Source organism: Echeneis naucrates, chromosome 24 (genome assembly GCF_900963305.1).
Source record: "Echeneis naucrates chromosome 24, fEcheNa1.1, whole genome shotgun sequence".
NCBI classification, from domain to species: Eukaryota; Metazoa; Chordata; class Actinopteri; order Carangiformes; family Echeneidae; genus Echeneis; species Echeneis naucrates.
In genome coordinates, this window is record NC_042534.1 from 6,604,513 (window position 1) to 6,622,609 (window position 18,097).

The following is an 18,097-nucleotide window of genomic DNA, read 5'->3' on the forward strand; positions in this document are numbered from 1 at the left end:
TAGTCACATTACACACTCCTCACAAAAGAGACCAACACCAGATGGATTTCCAGGGGAACATGCGGAGAAATAATAATAAAGCTAAAAAAAAAAAAAAAAAAAAACCCTTTTAACAAGCTGGTGATGATTATCTTTGTGTAACAACATCACCAAATAATTATTCCAGTATGACTTCCTCCCTTCGTCATCAAAGGGAAACCTAAAACAACTTTTTGCTATTATATATAATCACTCAATTAATGTTTGTGTTGCACCCATTTTTCAAGTGCACAAAGAGTTTGGACAACCAAGTAACAAACAACCAAAATGAGCCGCACTTTCAAAAAATGTTGGGAACTTTCTTCCTTCCTTTGCCACCTTCTGGGTTTTCACGCGACTGTTTTCTGGGAAGATGCCAGGTGTTTACTTGTGATTTAGCAATTATCCTCATTAAAGGATTAGCCCACTTTTTTTTCTCCCCCAAGTTTGCCCTAAAACAACAGTCACCGTGTCACCGTGTGGACTGGAAGACAATCATCCTTACAGAGATGCCTAACTGAAGCACTTTTGATACGAATGATGAGGACCAAATCTGCAGTGTGCAGGTTTGTGCAGATGAGGTTGAAGCGCCACTTTTATTTTATTTAAGTGTGTGGTCTCTCTAACTTGCACAGTATGGAGAGGGAGGATGAATGAAATGAAATGAAAGAAAAATCTCTTTTAATGTTCATATGGAAACGTGACTGTTGTTTTATGGGATAACTGGAAGCATTTCGAGCCCATCCCTTAAACTTCATTATGCCCATACAGAAAGCATCAGAGTGAATGCACATTAGTTAAGTTCAGCTATGTATCTAGAAGAAGGAGAAAAACATATGGAGAATAGACTGGGCCCAAAATGAGATAGGACACAAAAGGAAATTTCACTGACATCACGTTTCATGTTTAAAGGAAATGGGTGGGTCTGTTTTTCACTGTTAATCATGCTTCTCTCAGAGGACAACACCAGTTACATCCTTGATCCTGGTGCCAACAGCAGCACTGTGGAGCCGCCTCCCCCCTTCAGAAGAATTAATAACTAATTATGTCAGGTCACTCATCCAGATGGTGGCATCAGATGGGCCCAGTGTCTGGACCTCACCTCCAACAACCACCTCTGACCCTGACGGCCACGTCACCCCTGGCAACATGGACTCTGAGGCCCGACTCACACGGGAAGACGGAATTGGGGGATACATGAAGGTTTGGGGTGCACATAAAGAAGCAGTGAGGGGTGTATGAGCTAGGCGTGTCTGATTAGTGTTGGATGGCTGCCCTTAAAGCTCCATGAATGCAAGACTCCCTGCCGGGGCCCTGATCTCCACGGTCATGATTCTGTTATTACACGCCATGTTCCTGTGATGGGCAGATGGCTCAGAGCATCGGCACATGCATTCACACGCATTCAACACACGCCGGGCCCGTCGCATCAATGGACACAACCTGATACTCCCCTTTCTTGTCTCATTAGGAGGCTATAGAAACATAAGAACATAATAGGGGGGAATTAAGTGCCCGTGTGGATGTCAAAGGGGGATGTGGCAGAGGATTGGGACGAGGGCTAACAAGCGCATGGTGCGCTCCCTCAGCTTTGTGCAGTGATTAGTGCTTTCGACAGGCCTGACGGGTAAAAGACAAGCCCTCCGGGACACGGCAGCTATTAAATGGACACTTAAACAGCTAGAAAACTGACAGCAGAGAGAAACGGGCATCAAACTGATGCTGATAGGAAAACCTGTGGTGCGCATGTCATGTGAAAGAAGACAAGGGTTTAGCATGAAGATACAGATGCAACTTAAGTCTGATATCACACAGCGTGAAATTTACGGAGCCAATGTTTCACTCGTCAGGAAAAAAGATGTGGACCCATATGGTGCTCATAAATATCTACAAACAAAATATGTCATGGTATTAAAACATCAATGGGATTTATCTGGTACATTTCAAAATATGTAACAATGCAAAAGATTCACATTGAAACGGTAACCTTATTAAATAAAAGAGTATTAATAGGTCACTACACTAATTGGGCTAAAACACCAAATAATCAATCAAAGAAATTATTTTATTTGTACATCAACCTCAACAAATTTTGCAGCTTACATCCACTAGTTTTCCTTCCCTGTTTAAAAGATTTTGCTTTTCATTATGCCCTCTAAAAATCTCTTTTTACAAATTGCCACAGAAAAGCCTCCTAAACTCTTGAGCAAACAGGAACTTTACCAAAGCTCCCCCTGTGCAAGTCTGCAGGACCAGATGATGTCTCTGCTCTGTGTTTGAGCAGGAGACATGGGACAAAGCAGCTAAGAAGAAACCAAACACCTTAAATCCTTTTTAAGGTGTTTAACCACATCTTATTCATCCAGCCGCTTTTTCTTGTCTACCAAGGAGAAAAAGAAAAAAAAAAAAAAAGAATCAGGACGAAAGTAGTTCTCCTCTAACAGCTTCAGTGTGTGACAGTTGGTATCATGTACATCAGACTATTGATATCATTGTGAATCAAAGAAACATGTGGCAGTGACGAGATTGGTGGCTATCACTCACTCAGTTAAAGTAAATGACCTGACACGTGTTGAACACTGATAATTACTTGTGAAAAGGTTCATCATTATCATTACATCATTACTATCCAGTTCTCTGGTGCTAAGTGTCTAACAAGATTAGCCTGCCAGTCACGTTCCTCCTCTCAGTTCAGCAGACAATGGACAACTCCACCAGCTGGCTGCCTTCTATGGTTGGTTCTTCATGAACTCTTAAGATAGAGAATCATGTATTTAAGCATAAGAAAAAAAATATTGCATTGGCAGAAAACAAAATAACTCCAAAATTTGTTGATTTTGTATCATTTTTTTAAGAAAGCACATGCTTCTTGCGCTGACAAAAAAAATTCTTAAATTTCATCTACTGCTATCAGATTCCAGTTTATTTGTTAGTCTTTTTTTCCAGTCCTTGGAATAAATCCTCCCATCATGAAGATTATAATTTTCAATTTATGCAGTATTTTTTTGTTTCATCATATTTATATGAACTTGTATATATTATATATATATATTTATATCAACCAAAGCAGAGGAAATAACAGAAACACTGTTAACACTATTAAACATGCATCCTTCAAAGCATGCTGTCTGTAAATAATAAATATATATATATATATATATATATATATATATATATATATATATATATATATATATATATATATATATATATATATATATATATTCTTTTTTTTTTTTTAATCAGTATATTTCTTAGGCTAAATAAACCATATAAAAAAATCCACCACACAGGCCGAAAAATTTTTGTCATTGAGCTGGAATTGTTTCTCTTAGTTAAAGAAAAGTGCAAAAGTCAAAAGTCTGGAATCAAAATATTTTAAATATCTTTAGTCTGAAATATGTGAAAAATAAGTCGCGCCATGGCATATAACTCTCCTCACCCTTTCCTTATGAAAAGTAGGTGATCGTGAAAGTCTCAAAGACAATGATCTGGATTGTTGTTGTTGTGAAACATCTGGTGACAATTTTACCCTCACGAATATTGAGCAGAAAGAAAATTTCTATGCTCATCATAGAATAAAAAAAAAACAAAAACCTGAAAAGCAATTTTTTTGCTCCTCAGTGGTAATTCAATTTGACAAGATGACAAAAAAGACACTACAACACGAGTAAGAAATACGATTGCAGAGGTTGTGTACTGTGTACTTTCCAGCCGTCATTACTCTCACAGTTTCCACATATGCTGCCGCACCGAGGCCGGCATCACAACGGAGCCCTGTCACTGTGTTACAGCAGGAATCTGATGACGGCCTCTTCTAAGCACCATCTGGTAGTACTTCTCTTACCTGTTTGAAGAATCAAGAAAATCAACCCATCATCTCCCCCCACACTACCTCCTGCACTCTAACACACAGCCCTCTGTGCACATGTGACATGCACCTGCACGTGCACATACACGTGCATAACTTCATCCACACGCACATCATATAAGATGCACACTTTTCCTCCTGGCTGCCAGCAGGAGTGTGCTGTCATTACAGCTCTCTAAGGCCTCCTATTAGCCAGTGCTCTGTAATCACTCTGGTGATATATTAGTACAATGCATTGATTACCCCATAATCCAATCACTCGCCTGTTATTGATCTTTTATAGAGCACCCCCCAGACAATAAAGCTGTAGCCACAGACTGTGGGTCAATATGCACACAGGGAGAGAAGTCTCCTTGCAGCTAATTGGCTTATGAAATAATACAAACATTTTGCTTTCTCTACACCAGCAGAAATCAATGCAGAGCTTAGCTGGTGCATTCAAATCAATTGTCTTGAACCACATGTCTCACTTTTTTTTTTTCCCCCTGTTTCAGGACTTGAATTCTTAAAGCTTTAAGCATTTTCACTCCATTCTGTGTTGCTTCATCTTTTTTTCTCTGGCCTAATTTATTAGTCCTGCTAATTTGCCCTCTCATCTGCTTCCTCTCCTTTTTTCCTACGATCTGTCTTGCCACGCCGTCCTTCGCCCTCTTGGTCTTTACCCCGACTCCCTTTTTGTCCAGAACATCAACTGATGTTGGGTTGCCAGATAAGTTTCTGCTTACAGGGAGACCACATCTGACACCCAGCTGTGTGGGTCATGGGCTGCGAAAAGCAGCTGCCGGTCATAAATCACCCGAGCTGGAGGAGCTCTGGCACTCCTTCTGTCAGCCGTGAAACAAAGACATAGAGGTAGTGGGGGGTCAGAGGTAGCCAACCTGGCTAACAACAAGAGACCCAGCACCACCTCTGCAACGCTGCAATGAACAGTCCTTCATTACAAAACTGCATTGTACAACCGGGTCAAGCCACTGAGGGAGATATACAACCATGCTGGTCTCTGATGCAAATGCAAAGTCAGTACTGTAATATGGTGTGCAAGCAATTATGGTTAAACAGACTATGCAGCGCGTGAGCTGGGAGGTCAGAGGACATGCAACCCTGCGCTAAGTTACTGAGGCCACAGAAAAGCAGAGAAGAAAAGTTCTTTGTTGCAGAATGCGTTTTTGAGAAACACTTTGTACTTGTTGAAAGAATTCAAAGAATACTTTTTGCCCAAATTAAGTTGAAAATCTTAACAACTGGGGAAAAAAAAAATACAGAAGTTAATCTGAAAAGATTGTTTTTCCTTAATCATACAGAGGGCGGAAAAAAAAACAAACAAGATTTTACTTGTAGTTCAAGGAAAATGCAATTTTTAGAAATTCATCTTATAACTAGTAGGTCTTGCACACAATTTCAACATACAACGCATGAGATTTGCTTAATTAATGAAATAGCATTAGATTACATTACATTATCAATAATGTGCACTAAAAGTATCAACGCACTTTCAGATTGTTCAGATTTTGTCTATATCAGCCCAACACCACATGAAGAATGAATACATGAGCAGAATGAGTGAATGCATGAAAAGTTATTTTGACTCATTTAGATGGATCCAAAAAGTCCCACAAACACACACATGCTTATTTCTACTCCTAGCACGCGCAAATGTAATACATACTGCGTGCATGCAGGCAAAGCCGTTGTCTGATTCACTAATTTACCACATCGCAGCAGAAAGTGTTGTAATTTAAGACCTGCCTTTCCTTCCCTTCAAAGCCACCTCACAGTGTTTACACTCCAGCCCACACAAGGCTGCATAGTTTTACAGAGATTTGGATAATAAATTGGGTGTTATTTTACAAGACACCAAATATCTCGGAAGACAGAGAAAAAAGGAGAGAAGGAAGCCAAAAGGCAGGGAAGGAAAGTGTGTGGAGAGGGAGGGATAGGGTGAGTGTGAAACGTTGAGTAATCTTCGCTCTGTATCGGTCTCAGCTCATCTTCCCTACATTGCTGCACAGAAGCTGTAAACAACAGAAAGCCTCTGTTTCCCTTCCTTTCCAGGCAATATTTCCTCGTAGTCAGCCAGTGCTCACTGCTACGTTTCTGCTTCCATCCTTAGGACTCTTAGTTTCTTAAAATGCTCATCCCAGAAGAGACAGAAACATAATTACAAGAATGAAAATAGCAGTATGTCAGCGGAGGAGAAAGGGCACAGAGAAGAGAGGACAGATTATAAAAAGGGTAAAACAAGAGAAAGGGATGACAAAAGAGAGAAAGGGCGGTAAGAGGAGAGACTTCTTTGCCCTTTGGTGTGCAGCGAGGGCCGATCGATAGCGCTGTAATGAGCCTGGTATTAGATGGGGTGCAGAGGGACCGGAGCAGGGCAGGGGGATGGCAGAGGGGGAAGGGGAGAGCTAGGATCTGATTCCCAACAGCAAACAACACCATTGCTGCAGACATCAGAGCTAACACCTGAGAACACCTATTAAAGCCAGATGACCCTCTGCTCAGCTAATGACCAATCCACCCTTGTACAAACTCCCTCCAACAAACACACACACACACTTGTCTTCAACCTTCTGGTTTAGTAGTCATCCCAGAGTTGTTCCATCTCTGCCAAGCTGCCGCTAAAGCCAAAAGCATCACCCGAAGAGAACTAACAGAGAAAACCCGAGCCTAATCCCGACTAAGAAAAGGACCACACTCGACATCACCTCTCCTTTTGGATACAGATTACCCAACAATAGCTTCTGCCACTCTCTTAAATCCATTACACACTGGCAATTTGTATTAGAAAGATGGAGACGCGGGGATTGTGCTTGGTTGGTTGAAAGAGGGAGAGAAGGGGGACTGGCAGGGAGAAGTGGGGTGTGTGTGGGGGTAACCATCAGGTACACTCAAAGCCAATCTGTTGCCTCGTCAATAGGCTCATTCTGCTGGAGTGCCATGTGTAGGGTGCCGAGCTGTGGTAACCCCCAGCCTCAGCCGGCAGACCAGCAAGCCAGGCAAGGCTCAATCTCTTGGGGGGCAGACATGGAGAGAGAGAGAGAGAGAGAGAGAGAGAGGGCCACGCCTGGGTTTGTCAATGGAGGGATCAAAGCAGGGATAGAAGGATGGGCCCCCTTTCTTTGTGCTCTCGTGTCTTCCAAAACAAACGCATCCTCCAGTCCACTGGAAGCCGCGTGGAGGAGGTTCGGCTGAAGGAACAGATGGTGCAGCGGACTGCCACTGGAGGACACCTGCACTCGGCAAAAGGAAGTGTCACATTCAACACATCCACATGTCTGCTGTTTGGACAGCGAGCATCACATCTTTCTTGTGATACAACACATAAAAACAGGGAATGATAAAGTTTCACAGAAATCAGGAATGGGTTCGCAGTACAACCATTTGTGTCAAAATGTAATGACTTGAAGGCATTTTGTTTTTCTTATTGTCAACAAGTTCCATTCAGGAGCCAAAACCAACCAAAAGTATGCAGCAGTAGTTTCCGATCATTGTTTATGTAAACTATTAAAAACTCATATTGTCCTCAGTATTCAATATGTCACCAGTCTGCCACCAAAAGAAGTTCCCATTCAAGTCACAAAAAATAAATAAACACAAACTATGACTCCAACATGCACCGCCTTTCTGTTCCTATAAATTCTCCCCATCACACATCAAATGTGTAATAATTCACTCCTGAAAATAGTCCCAGCGATGACTGCACTCTTTTACTCCTGTTAAAATCCACATTGTCCAGCTCTTTAAAGGAAATAACTGAAAAGAGAGACACTGCAGCTCAAAATCATTATTATTTTTCTTTTAAACCAAGCTAATGTTTTAAATGTGGACGTCCTAAAAAGATTACACTCAACTTCACTGTTTTTGGATAGAGGCTGAAATCTCAGACACATATTTCAAAAACTGACCAAAGCCCCCCCCCCCCCTTTTTTTTTTTTTTTTTTTTTGTAATTTGAGAGAGCTGACCTCTTAACAGATTCCTGCAGTACTCAAACTCTACTTTCCATCCTAATCCTCTAAATCACCTATGACTAAAAGCTTTGACGCTTCCATCTTTTGGTTTCTACACTCATTCTTCGACAGGACGCGTTAAAATCAACTGGCTGCTAATTACATATTTTTGTTTAGAGGAAAGCAATCAAAATTGTTCATTTTGTATTATTAATGTTATTTCCTCATGCGGTGAAGAGACACTGTCTCATTCCCAGCCAGCGAGTGGAGAGATTTTCTCAAGCCCATCAGAAGCAAGGCTTCCAGTAGATATAACCCATGCTATGGTAATCACATGCTAATCACAGTTAACACCAGCACAGGGTCCTATACTCTAGATTAATGCATCCGTAGCATATTCACGTTTCCATTAGCATAAATCAGGTTCACCCTGTCTTTGTAATTAATGTTTTCATGTGAATGATAATAAGATATGGTGATTAGGTCAGGGTACTAGAATGGAAATGACTTGTCAGCGAAGTCAGTCTTAAACAGTTCCGCACATGTTGGACCATCAATATGTGCTTCCTCAAGAAACAATTAATGATGTTGAACGATAATAGAAGTTTGATAGCAGGATGTGGAAAGCAAAAGTAGACTATTAATAAAATTTATGCCAGACACTTGATGTTTCAGCAGCAGCAGAATTACACTTCAGTTGAAGACATGTATACAAAAACCTCATCATTTTTCTTCTTCATGCGTATTATGGTGACAATAGATTAGGGTATATAAATATGCTACATCCTCTTAAGCATGATTTCAAGGTGTTTTTTTCTTCCTGCTTTCTGGTGTTCATTTCTTTTAACGAACTACAACAAGCTGCGGCTATTACAGATGACGAGTGTGTCTCTTTTCGTCTTATCTACCAACAATATCGTAACACTAATTGACATAAGCAATCCATGTGGCTTATATCTGATAAATAAATGATAAAGCAAAGTTTTATGTAGACACTGTATCAGAATCATTACAGTGGTCCTTTCTATGAAAGATTCATAACGTCACTGCAGGTGTCATCAATGTACACATGATGTCCGACTTAAAGAAAAGAAAATGAAAACCCAAATACTTGCTAACTGGCTCACGTTACCCAAAAGCACAGCATTTCTAAGCATGTTTTTCCAAAACCCTCATTTTATCTTAATTCTTTTGACATCGCTTTATGCATAGTCACAAACTTGATTTTTTTTGAAAAGTGAAATGCTTTTCATGTGTGAAGCCTTACATTAAAGGCCAAACTGGCTCACACTGCATGCCCGCAGACCAACTTTTCCAGGCTGCAGCACCACTTCTAGTTTCTGTTTTTGGAAACAAGATTCCTTTTCTATTACATGCATGAAAACCCACAGGATATGCTCAGCCATAGCATAGCCTGCACCAACAACCTGTTTCACTTCTGTTCTGCTGCAGTCAGCGACATTAAACAGTCTGCAACATTAGACCTCTAATAAGAGAGCATGTATGAGCATAACGTGAGCACTCAAGCAAGCGGTCAAAACACTGTGCACAAACATGAATGGAAGAGAAATGGAGATGGAGATGGGAAAGTATGTGTGTGTGTATATATGTACATGCAGGTGCTTTGGTGAGATATACAACACAAGCACTGTTCTTAGGTGGGGTTTTTTGTGGGTTTTGTCTCCCTCCCCTTCCACCGCTGACATCCCTGACATGGAGCATTCCTCCCAGACTGGTGACCCCACATGACGGACGGTATCCTCCATGCTTATAACCGACTGATGAGCCCGCTGCAGCCCCAGGAGACTAAAAGGCCGAGGTTGTGATCAGGAATGTGAAAAAAACAAATCGGATAGAATTGCCAGAATATAAATCTTTGAAAGTTTACATGTGATTTTAGCAGCAATGGTACAAGAGCCGATGAGAGGTAATGAAAAGAGATAAAATCGCATCCCTGACTTTACATCTTCCATCTTCCATCAGGGTTGCTGAATGGGCGTACGTGTACATTGCAGAAGTTATTTCTCACTCAACCTGGCAGCCCTATTTCCATGGTAATTTACGAGGCCTGACCTGTGAATGTGGACGCCCAGCTCCCATCCCCAAAACCGTCTTCTTCATGGGTATCATAGCCCCTCTTTGAACTATTTAGCCATCACTTCTTTCACAAAGCCGCAACTGTGTAAGCCGATAGTCATGACGTAAAACTTTTGGTTTTCTTCTCTTTTTTTTCTGTTAAGGGTTAAGTTTAGGATAGAGGTAACGTCTGGGTTAGTTTCTTTCTTTTTCTTTTTTCTGGGAACGGTTTGCCCATGAAGTTAAAAGAAAGCAACTGTACTGAGAGCAACAAAACATTTCAGACAAAATCGGAGTAAGCGGGTGGTTTGCGCTATAGAAAAAAATGCAGGACTGCGTTACATTTTGCGAGACGACTCTGCATCACATTGTAGTTCAAGGCGTTGGAATAGCTGAATGAGTGAGAGATTCTCTAACAGGGGCAGTAATTTGCAGAGTGTGTTTCTAAGTTATTCCAGCTCCCTGCAGCCCAGCAGTGGCTGACCCCTCTCCCCTTCTGTCTGCTAAGAGGCCTACGGGGAGGAATCAGCCCAAATTACCTTTATTGATCCAGAGAGACAGGTGAATACCAAGCAGGTCCCTCTTCCCTTCACTCTTCTTATCTCTCATTCACCGTTTTCAGCACCCCATCCCCCTCCCGTGCCTGAAGGAAGAGAGAATATAAAAAGGAGACAGGGAGCTTTTATGTGAGAGCAACTATTCTAACACACATTACTGTATCAGCTGCAGCCGTGATTTACTGTTTGCATTCAGGTAGCTTTGATTAAACCTGCCTTCTCGTCGCTCATCTTTCACCGGAGACTGGGTGAGCAGGAACGGCGAGCGACTGTTTTTCTGCCTCCAATTTCCGCCGTTGTCCTTTCGCCCCAGCATACAAATCACTGTGGTGGTGGAAAAGATACTCCATTAGGTCCAACTCTGAGTTAAATCAATGCGTGACTTATCAAATGAAATAGGGGATTATGAGGTAATCACATGGCAAACGTTGCTGAAATTGTAATTATCTCCACTGCACACATCTCAGAGAGAGGAGACCAAACTAACTATTTAAGTGGAGGGTGAGATAACAAGGAGTAGAAAAGGACAACAGCTATATCTCTTAGACGGCAGCGTGAGGCAGAATGTTTATGTGCTGAGAGGAGCCAGAACGACTCAGTGGTTTCTCATGCTCAACAGACAAACATGTATGAAGGGGTTCACTCCACTGACAGATTTATGCTTCCTGTCCTCAGTTTCATTACTAACTTAATCACATCTGTCTGGTGTTTGTGCATAACATCCTGAGGAGAAACACACTGGTGACAGGTGCTTTATATGTACAGCGCTGAGAAAGGATTTGTTTCTTGTGGGACTGGAAGCCGTATGAAAACAATGACATCACTCGAATAAAACAGCAGAATTTCTACAAAATGAATAAATACAATCATCTAAAATTCACTGAAAATAAAGTAAATAATAAATCAAATAAAACAGAATTAATCATTTATGCAATATATGATATTATGATATGTATAGTGGAATTGAGTTACAGTCTCTTAGGATCCTTTGCTCAGTAAAATAAAATAATTACGAAAACATGAAAAAGCTATTCAAGTTTAAAGCATTGAATAGAATTAAATCGTCAAATGTTTTATTTCTGTGATTTTTCTCATTGATACTGGCAGAATTAACCCAGAAGAAGCCTCTAGTAATTTATTTCAGTGTAACCTAATTCATTATAAATAAAAAAAAAATCTGTGTTCCATTTTCTTAAACCATAGTGTGAGTAGAAAACAAACTATTGCCAACAATTTTCTAACACAACGATAAATAGATTTTGCGTCATACAGAATCCAAACTTTTCTGTGCGTAGACACATTTTTCAAGAAGTAACACACAGAATCTTCTGAAAAGAATCTTCTTTTATATAAGCTTATCTGAATCAGTGTGTTTGATTACTATTTGATTACTACACAAATCCAACACAGCCACCACGTGGAAGTTTTACAAAGTTGCACCACATTTACCAAAACCGGCTGAAAAATATATTTTTTGGCATTCTAGCCCCATCTGTTGGTCAAGTACACACATTGTACTGAAATCATTAAAGGCAAAACAAACAACAAAAATAGCAAAAAAACAAAACTGAGGCGTAAAAAAGGTTTTTCAATGTAAAACCGGAAAAAACTATTAATATATGCTTGTTAGACAGTAAAGTGGCAATTACATGCACACACACAACAAACACGGGTTGTATGTCTCAGACAACTACACAAAAGCATATTAAAACAACATTTAATATGTCACTAGTACTTTGATACGCAGTCATTGTTTTCGAATAATGCACAAAGAAAATCTCCCACGAAATGATAAAGATGCTTAAATGAACTTACTGTTGCATCAGTCCACGGCGCTAACACAAACACTTCCATGGCGTACTGTCAACACTTCCACACACAAAACCGCACTTCCGCTTCACCTGAGCGCTTTGTGCGCGTGCTTGTTGGCGGGCAGCAGCACAGCGCCCCCCTTCGGCTCGCAGGCGCATTACTGACGGAATCAATGACCCAAACTGTTCTAGCAGGGCTGGGAGGTCTCTGGGCCAGTGACAAGAGGAGGTGTGACTGTGGGAAGCAGGCAGACCGGGCTCAGTCTCTGCTCGGCCCAGTCACACTTCGCCACCTCCTGTCGTGTCAAACCACAAGCCTGGTCAGAGTTCACGGGGGCACGCCTGCAATCACTCTCTCCAAATGAGCTTTCATTATGAGATTAAAAGTCAAAAAATGTTATATCGTTATTGACAAACCTATTGGGTATATAAAAATTCAGTTTTAAGAACCGTCTGATTATGTACATTTAAAACAGGCCATTAATAACAGACATCTAGATTTGTAGCTTTTAAACAGCAATCAGACAGAACCAGAGTCATCATTTTATTTCTATAACAGAAAGTAGATACAACTTGGCTTCTTTTAAATGCTTAAAGAGGGACTTAAAGAGGTCGAACATGGGCCTGAACACCGTCCGCTGTTGAAGGTGTGTACTCCTCACACTACAGCTCCTGGGAACGGGCAGCATGTGTCCGAAAGAGCTGAAGGATGGTGTGAAAAGTCCAGCAAAGTTCACAGTGTCACGCACAAGACCAGCGTATCCCAACAGAGCTTTTAAATATTGTTAAGCCATCACACTTACTGCATTTCATGTTTTCCAGATAACATCTTTTCTCACACACACAGAAAACGCCCACAGTTAAATTAATCTTGTGACGTTCCTTCAGTCCAGGAGTGGAATAAACCGTCACTCGCCAAACTGCATGTTTAACTTCCACCAACACCGTATCATTTCAAATGTGTAGACATTTTATTACAATATAAATGAACCCAGAGAGAAGTGCTTTACACTTCACTTGACCTAAACTTTGTGCAGTAAAGGTTATAAGTTCATCAGACTGGGCATCAGTCCCTGGTTTTATATTTAACTCTGGAGGTGAGCAAATTTCACACCCAGGTAGGTGACACCCAAACTCTGACACCCAACCCTGGGAAAATCCAGACCGGGGTTAGAAGGTTATCAGAGCGCCATCGCTTCAACGCGACTCCTGATATCAGATGTGGATGTAGACATTACAAGGTAATTTGATGCTCGAAAGCTTTTGGAAAAGATTCAACATAAGATTGTTTTTGTTGGTTTAAACTGCTGCTCGGTAAACTTTTCAGCTCTCCCCTTCAGAGGCCTTTTTATCAATGTGAGTGTGGCAGATAAAATCTAAGCAAAAGTCAATTTGCCGGTTTAATCGAAAATTGGAAATGCGAAAACCCCCTTGGTGGCAGTCACAAGTTCAGTGGCAGTGCACTGCTGCACCCAGAGGCCACCGTGTGTCCCATCACCAAAGGTGTGCAAACTTTGCACCCTGCAAAACACCTAAAGGTGAACCCGAAGGTTCCCACGGAGGAGCTCGACATGTTGGCACCAGGGTAAGTTGAAGAGTTCAAGTTATTCCGTCACAAATGTAACCCATACAGACATTTGAACAATGTAATACACATGCATACATTTTTACCTGTGAATTACTTTATGGGCCGTGGTGTAAACGTTGAGCTGTGCACTGAATTATCTACAGGATCATTTTCCTCCTCATTTCTATCAACTGCTCATCTGGAATATTCAGAGAAGTCCATCTGTAGTCAGGCACCGACTCAAAGATATGTCAGTTCATCTGCTGAGAAAAATCTTTTCTTGTCATTTTTGCAACTAAACCGGTTGAATGTTTCAAGTGATAAATTGTGTTTGTTTTGTTTTTTTTAGTTTATTATTATTATTATCATCATTTCACTTTGTAAAACTGCATGTAGGATGTAGGTGATTTATGAATCTCTTGATGAAAGCTGGTGTTCTCCTCTGTAGTCTGTATTTGGAGGTGATGGTGCACAGTGGAGGGCCTTTCTGTTCCACCCATCAGCTCTCTGCTTTGGGGAGACTGATTCATTTTTCTTTCATATTCAAAACCTGGAGTGATCAAAAGTTTGAAATAGGCTACACTGCAGGCTAAAGGTGCTGTTGCACAACCGTTCATAAACCTCAGAGAGCAAATTAAAATGTCTAGGCATGAATTCTTTCCAGAGGCGGGATGTCAACAAACACAAAGAAAAAACTTTCAACTAGAATGTATGAAAATTTTAATAATGTCGTTGTATCAGGGTTGTTTTTTTTTTTTGTTTTTTTTTTGTTAAATGATGGCTTCACTGGAGGATTTTAAGCGTTTCCCCTGTCTATCTCAGGAAGATCTTAATGTGCTCTGCTGACAGGTTTGGCACCTTCCACGCGTCACTGAGTTTCCGCCCTTCAGGCGTCACTACAAAGGAAATGGCCAGTTTAGCACTTTGCACTTATCTCAGCCCCCGAATGTGTCAACTCTAATAAATAAACTGAGCATTTCGTTTCATTTCAATGAACTCACACACACGAAATAACTTATTAAAAATACAAAAAAAAAAAAAAAAAATCACAAAACAAACAAACAACAAGACAATGAGTTTCATGTAATTGATCATTTTATTTATGTATTTTAAAATACATACAAGGTAGAAATGTTAAAGGTATAATTTAACTTGAAGTGAAAAAAAAGATCTATGTACATGTATTTACAGGGAATAAGTTAAGAGAAATATATTATGAAATTGGGCTACAGTTTGTGTTGAAAGGGCTGTTTTTAGTTCTGCTCCTTCTCCATCTCCTCATCTTCCTCCTCGCTGTCTTCCTCACTGCTGGAGTCCTCATAGAGACTGATGGTCGCCTGGACCGGATAGTTCCGCAGCAGCATCTCTGCGTCCTGATACAGATAGTCGAAACATCTCGATTTGGGCCAGTACAGCCTGGAAAAAGAAAACAAAAATGGACGGTGATCAGATAAAGCTGTCTACAAAAGGGCGTCTAGAGTGGAGGGCTGAATAAAGATCTACTTACTTCACTGGATGAACGAACTGAGGAACTTTGGAGTTATTTCCAGCAGAGAGGTTTCCATGCACGGCAAGAGCCTGAAGGTTAAAATAAAGCCAACTTATGAGACCTTTATTTATTTATTTTCAATGTTTGAATTTAAAGACTTCAAGACTGAAAGGTGACAAAACTCACCTTGAGTGTGTCTCTTCTTGTCTCCTCTGTCCCAGTCCAGGGTCTCCACATCCCGGCCAGTCCGTGGACGCTGTTGTCTCCGGTTAAAACAGAAGTTAATCCACTGCTGCTTGTGCTGCTTGTGCTGCTTGTGTAAGTGTCCATGGCTTCTCGTGGTTGTCGTGTCCCGTGTCCAGTCCTCAGAGGATGTGCGACAGGAGACAGGAACCTGGTATTTATCAGGTCCCTGCAGCCGGCGCCAAATTGCGCTTTTGACGCGTCCCCAAGTGTTTCCATGCGCCACGATGGTGAGGTGTGAAGTCACACTTCAGCAAACCCACAACATTTGGCCATCTTTGCTTTTTTCCTACGATTCAATTTAAAATTAAAACCATCACGGGTTTTTTTTTTTTCTGAAGGGACCGGCCTCTTTGAGACATTTTTCCAACATCACTGTATAAGAGCTTCTCTGGGTGGAAGTTAAAAGGTCACATTTTCGCATCCGCTCCTGTTGAAGTTTTGAGCGCACGCCATTTTATTCCAATGGGCTTATCAATTCACGCGATTTGAATTCGGTTTGAAGTGATTGATAGATAGTTGATCAGCTTCTTCTATTACAGAGCTGACCTCTTTAACCCCTTCACCTTTCAGCATCTCTGTCAGAGAAGCCATTTGGGTTTGAGGTGTGAAGAAACACGTGCCCTACTGTCATGGCCTGCTGAGGGCTTGATGGAGGGGGGCTCGTGTGCTGTGCGGGGGGGTTGACACGCGTCAGGCTCACAGCAGGAGGTGGGGTGGGGGGTGGGCTGATGGCCACACCTCAGCAGATGCAGATCCTGCGTGTATCACATCGTATCTATATTATGTGCAACTTGTGCAGGGCTACAAGTTTTGCAGCAGCTCACCTTCTTTAATATATACATTTTTCAGAGTGCACCAATAGGGGGCAGTGCAGGGCTACAGGGCTGGGGTGAAGGGATAATGGGAACTGTGAAGCCTCAGACATCTGATTGAAACATTTCTTGACTGAAATGCGCAGCATGTGACTGGCTGAGCACAGTGACACGCCTGTCAGCTGACTCCATCCAAAGTTAATGGGAGCCACATTTGTGAGTTGGCCCATCGCTTGTTAAACTGCAGTGGGCCCAGAAGTGTAAATGCTGCAGTGTAGCGGTCAACCAGGCATGACCAGCATTTCATTCCTTTGCCCACCAGCTCTATCCACATCACGGCACAGAAGTCAGAACCTCCCACTAATAAGGTCCACACAGACATCTTTCTGTTTCTTTGCTTCTTTCTTTTGTTCTTCCCACCGCTCTACCAATCTCCTTTTCTGATCTGGAGCTAATTGGACCCACACTGCTCTGCTGTTGCCTTTTATATTTTGCACCATGATTCACGTTTTGCTGAACTGTATATATCTATATATATATATATATATATAGATATATACGTTTGTGTAGCGTCCTTGTGCTGCTATAAAGAGTGAGTGGGTCCAATATGCCCAAAAAGCTGCTCCTGTATCCACTCTACTAAAATTGGGTCAGCACATTAAAGCCGTTGTATGCTCATTCAGGTGAATGGAAGAAACCCAGAGACCACAATCTCACTCTCCCAGATGAGTAAGAGAGTGAGAGAGCGGTTTTGAGTGTTTTGAACCCCGGCGTATATAAGTTGAGTGAATAAAACAAACGGAGTAAAAAAGAAACTGGAACAGCAAATGTGACATACACACATTCACATTTAGAAATGGGCAAAACCATTCAGGTCACTCATCATGCTGTTAATCCTGGAATAAAAGCTTTTATCCCTTATTGGCTTGAAATGGAGTGAATGTTTTTTCAGCTGAAAAGAACCAAAAGTCCAAACTTGCCAGAAAGAAAGTTCACCGCTCACCATTAATCAAGACCTCTCTTTATGTGACTCCCGCCTGCTGCTCCTGACCCAGTGATCTTCACTTCTTTCTTATAGAGACTCTCTAGTAAAAAAAAAAAAAATCCTTTCCATGGCAACAATCAATTGCAAATAACATGTTTTCTCTGATATATTTTGCTCATTAAACCAATGCAGTAAATGATGATATTTGAATGTCTTCCTAACTAAATCTGGGTTGATCCTTTCAGCTGAACTCAGATTTCACCTTTAAGCTGACAGCCTTAATCACAGTCCTTCTTTAATGCCCCCGCGCTCTCCTGTTCTCATGTATGCAAATCATTTAAGCTGCGATTTTTTTCTGGGGCTTGTAATCAGTTTGTGCAACTCAATTTGAATGCGACGGGTAAAATTTGAAGCATTTTTTTCAGGTCTTCACAAATTTTTAAATGATTTCACTGGCTCTCTTTGTCCACCTCAGTTTAATGTTGATGCAGAAGTTAAAAGGATACAAAAAACTTTTTTTCTGCTTTGCATTTGCATTAATAAGTTGCTTGAATGTTTTCATGTCAAATTTAAACAATCCTGCTACAGAAAAAAACAATGCTTTAGTGCCATGCGGAAATAGGAAGCAGGGGTGGTGATCTTAATGAATTTCATTTTTCTAGGAAATTAAGTTTGGATGAGATTCTTGAATGTTATGTGCTTTTTAAAGGACACGCT